The following is a 5,284-nucleotide window of genomic DNA, read 5'->3' as shown; positions in this document are numbered from 1 at the left end:
GAAGGCCGAGCCCAGGGACAGCTCAGACCTGGGGACGGGGTGGGCCGAGGCGGGACTGCCTTTCTCCACCTGAGGTCCCGGCAGATGCTCAACTCGGAACTCACTTCCCCACCTGCTCCCGTCTGGCCGGGAGTCCCATTTCCCACATCTTAACCCTTCTTTCCTCCCTTTCTCACATCTTGTGCTGGCCTGAAGGACACTTTCCACACCCAAAGTTCCCAGAAAGATCGGCGAAAACCCCCCTCTTTTGTCCGAGGGAAGAGCGGCTGCAACCGTCCCCATCCCTAGTCTCTTCAGACACAAACGACTCCCCAGCCCGGCAGCCTCGATTCCGCGAAGCCAGCAGTGGAGGACCCTGAGCGCCGCTCAGTCTCTGCAACCCTGAGCCGGGTTTATTTATTCTCGGATTAATCGTAGGGGTTGGCGAAGTCTCTTCTCAGAAACTTGGGGACAGACGCCATTGCATCACCCGCGTGTCCAGACTGCCCTGCTCGCGGGTCACACGGGCTCAGAATCCCAGGCCTTGCCTCTTTGGAGGATTTAGCCTTCAACCGTAGAGGAGACGATTCATTTTTTCCCTGCAGTATTTTGTGACTTAAAGCATCCTTGACTATTCCTCATCTGCCATACCTAGGGGTAGTGCAATGGACGTTTGTTGAGATGAAGAATGAAATCGCCGTTATTTTCCAATCCAAAATGACAAGAGAGTCATGTGGGGTGCAAAAAATGATAATTTGTGCTCCCTTTAAGAAGGAGAAAGCAGTAGAGAGTTGGGGTGTGTGTTGTCTGACTGCCACATAATCTTTCTTTCCATCTTCTGTTCTTTTGACAAATATGTCCTGTGCTTACTGTATGCCTAGTGCTCCCCAAAAAAGCAAGGAATCTACTTTGGTTCACAGTGCCTCACCACAATCCAGCAACCTGCCGTCTTCTTATGGAGCACTAGAAGGAGAAATCACCCCTGAATTTGAGTTTAATATTAAACTACATTACATCAAAAGTTTACTTAGGAAAAACAAAATGGGACTCATGGTGATGGATGGCTGAAGGGTGAATTATAGAGAGGAGTAATATAATCTAAGAGCATTCCCCTGCTTAAGCAGCCAAGATTATGGGTGTATTTGAACCTTTCCTTGTTTTTAGCACCACTTGTTGGGAAAGGCATCACTTTGCTGTCACAGTTTTTCTGCCCACCTGGTACCTCCAGCAGCTGGGTCCAGGCTGGGACCACCCACCCGTCCGTGCACCCAAAGGTGGGAAGCTATTACCCACTCCCCTCCCCCAGGGAGAACTTTGTCTATCAGTCTCCTTCATCCAGTCCCCCAAAAGCACCAGAACTTTCTCAGTCCATGGAACTTAGCTCTACAAGTTTAGAATGTTCGCCTTTATAGAGACACCCTCAGACTCATTCTGTAAAAGTTCTAGTGATTAACTGTGTACACAAAAGGACTACGACTTATATCACAGAATCAGAAAAAAATATTCAGGAAAATTATTGAGAATTCTTCTTGAATTTTTAAAAATACTGACCATTTGCTATCCAGGCTAACTGTGTGTGTGTGTGTGTGTGTGTGTGTGTGTGTGTGTGTGTGTAAGTCATATAGACACTAAATGACTTTCTGGCAATTATCCAGTTGAATTGATCAATGGAAACACAAACCAAGCTCATTTAATGCCCTAAGTGAACTTTTTGCCTTAATTTTAAGTAAACCATCTGCCTAATAAAATAACATTTCAGCTCTTTGTGATTCTAGTTAGAAATAAAAATTAAATAGACCTATAACAAGTAAAGAAATTGAATCAGTAATCAAAAACTTCCACATAGGGGCGCCTGGGTAGGCCAGTCTGTTAAGTGTCCTCTTTGGCTCAGGTTGTGATCCCAGGGTCCTGGAATCCAGTCCCTTAAGCCAGAGCCCTGTGTTGGGTTCCCTGCTCATGGAAAGTCTGCTTCTCCCTCTGGACACCCTCCCCACCAACTTGTGCCCTGTCTCTCTCTCTCAAATAAGTAAATAAAATCTTAAAAAAAAAAAAAAACTTCCACATAAAAAGCCTAGGACAAAAGGCTTCACTGTTGAGTTACACTAAATCTTAAAAAATAATTAATGCCAATTCTTCTCAAACTTATAAGAACAAGTGAAAACAGTGTTCAAAAGAGGGAAGGGGAAGTGTCATTATCCTAAATTTTTATTTGTAATTATTATAATTAATTTGAGTTCATAAGACCAATATTTTAAAGATGTAATAATGATAAACAAGTCATAAGATCTTAGGCAAGAAAATAGGTAAATATGGAGAGTGAGCTCTTAAATAGTGATTATTAACATTTTGTTTTTTAAAGTCCCTTTTAAAAATTTATGTAAGCCATAAACTCTCTCCCCGGGGGGGGGGAACCCATGAATACACTCACATATATATACAAAATTCTGCATGCAATTTGACAGATCCAAAGTTAAAAAAAAAAAATCTAAAAAAGTGCATTCAGTTTTAAGAAAAGGGCGTAATGAAATCTGAAACAGGAGATTCTTAGAAGTCCCCAATGACAGTGTCTTTGTGACTGGAAGCACCTTATTAAAGTGGAAAGAAAAGGAATTTGGAGTCACACACATTTGCACTCATTATTTTGTGTCTCTGGGTACTTAACCTTTGTTTCCTTCTCTCTAAATTTTCTGAGCACCCTTTCCCAGGTTCCAACTCCTTTTGTTTTCACTCACCAGCTCCACCACCACCACCTGAGAGCAGGGACTGTCCCTGGTTACCAGACCAGACCGCCATTGCCTATAGTCAGAGGGCCCAAGAGCCTCAGTGTCTGCACACTCCCTGGGTACCCCTTGGCCAATGACTGGTGATTAGGGAGAATGAAAGCCTAGTTCTTTACCTCACGGTAGATAAATTGGACTTGCAATTTACAACTCAGAGCTCCTTTGTGGAATTGGGCTGAAGCATCCTCGGCTGGCCAATTTCTGAAACTCCATCCTTGTTTGGTTTCCTCCCTTTCGCTGTCCTGCTACCTCTACTTCCTTACCGGGTTCTCCTGGAAATATTTCCTTACAAATCACTGGTAGATGACTTCACTCAAGTTCTGCTGACAGAGACATCACATTATAGAGCTTATGTAAGAATTAAAGGGAATATTTTAAAGACAAACCTAATACTGTGTCTGGAACAGTAAGAGCTCATAAAAGGTAGCTAATATTTCATTCTGAAACTTTAGGTCTCTTTTAGTGCTCATATGCAAGGAAAGAAATTTTTTCTCTTTCATTGGAAAATGATTCTGAAAAACACCTTTCCTAGACTATTCGTGGGCTTAGTATGATCTGGAAGGATCATATACTATGAAACTGTCTTCTGTGAAAGCACATGTCTCCTCTAATTTTTCTTGTTTTCACCAAGATTACTTTTTAAATATAGAAAGTACTTCTTATCCTGCCTTCAGGTAATAAATTTCATGTAGTTGCTGCTTTCAAATAAAAGTAAGGACAGTTATGAACTAACAACGGAGCCCAAAAATATGTGAAGCAAATACTGATTTTGACAAAGTTGCCAAAACCCTTCAATGGAGAAAGAATAAACTTCAACAAGCTGAACAAGCAACAAGTTGTTGCTGAAACAATCAGATAACCACATGTAAGAGAAACCCTTTTCCACATGAATTTGAAACTCTCCTTCATGCTGCATACAAAAATGACCACAAAACAGATCAAAGACTTAAAAAGAAGAGCTAAAACTGTACAACTCTTACAAGAAAACCTAGGTATAAATCTTCATTGTCCTGGATTAAGCAAATATTTCTTAAATACGACACCAAAAGCAAAGGCAACAAATGAAAAAGTATACAAATTGAACTCCATTAAAATGTGCGCATCAAAGGACGCTATCAAGAAAGTGAAGAGACAACATACAGATTGGCGAATAGTTGAAAATCATCTAATAAGAGTGTGGTACCCAGAATATATAAAGAATTCTTACAATTTGATAATCAAAAGATAATAGCCCAATTTAAAAATGGGTAAAAGATTTGAATAGACATTTCTTCAAAGAAGATATACTGACAACCAATAAGCACATGAAAAGATGCGCAATATCATTTGCATTGGAGAAATGCAAATCAAATGTACAGTGAGGTAACACCTCACTCCCACTAGGATTAGAATAGCTATAATTTTTTTAAGAAAGAAAATAAATATTGGTGAGGATGTGGAGAAAAAGGAACCCTCGCGGACAGCTGGTGGGAATGTAAACTGGTGCAGCCACTGTGGAAAAGAGTTTGGCAGTTCCTCAGAGTTAAACAGGGTTCCCATATGACCCAGGAATTCCATTCCTAGGTTTATGCTCAAGAGAATTGAAAATGTATGTTCACACATAAGCTTGTATACAAATGTTTGTAGAAGGGTTATGCGTCATAGTCAAGGTAGATACAACCCAAATGCCCATCAACTGTTGAACAGATCGATACAATTTGACATATCCATAAGACGGAATATTATTCAGCCATAAAAAATAATGAAACACTGAGACATGCTATAATATGGATGAAGATTGAAAATATACTACGTGAATGAAGCCCAATATAAAAGGTCACATGTTGTATGATTCCATTTATATGACATGTCCAGAATAAGCAAATCCATCAAGACAGAATGTAGATCAGTGATTTCCAGGGGCCGGAGGGAGAAAGTGGTGGGGAGTGACTGCTTAATGAATATGAAGTTTCTTTTTTGGGTAATGAAAATTTTCTGGAATGAGTGGTGATGGTTGCATGACATTGGGAGTATGCTAAAAACCACTGAAGCATGCACTTCAAAGTGGTGAATTTTATCTCAATAAAGAAAAATTTTTTTAATAAGCAAAGTCAGGTTATAAAGAAACTACTTAAGAATCTGCTACATACTTACCAGATAAAAATCACTAATTTGGACAAACTTCACAGGCTTGTTCTTAAAATATGAGCCATTACTTTTGTAATTGTCCTGTAAATTTTGTTGAATTATATCTTGATTCTTTCTTCAAGTCTCATTTCTTCCTCCTTCAAACTTGGTAGTGCCATGTTAATTTGATTTTCTCTTTCTCTCTCTCTTTTGTGTTTATTGCAGGTAGGATGAAAAGGAAATAGTAGAAAATGGGGAATGAAGAGGAGACGGGAGAGGAAGGGCTAAGAAATGATTGAAAAGATTGAAGGAGTCAGTAAAATAAAAAAAGGAAAGATGAAATTCATCCAGTTGGTTAGACTTTAGGAGACAGAACTGATAGCTCCAGTCTCCGTATGGGCAGAACCATTTTTTTCCAG

The sequence above is a fragment of the Ailuropoda melanoleuca genome, chromosome 10, assembly GCF_002007445.2.
Source record: "Ailuropoda melanoleuca isolate Jingjing chromosome 10, ASM200744v2, whole genome shotgun sequence".
Lineage (NCBI taxonomy): Eukaryota > Metazoa > Chordata > Mammalia > Carnivora > Ursidae > Ailuropoda > Ailuropoda melanoleuca.
This window is presented reverse-complemented; position numbering follows the sequence as displayed.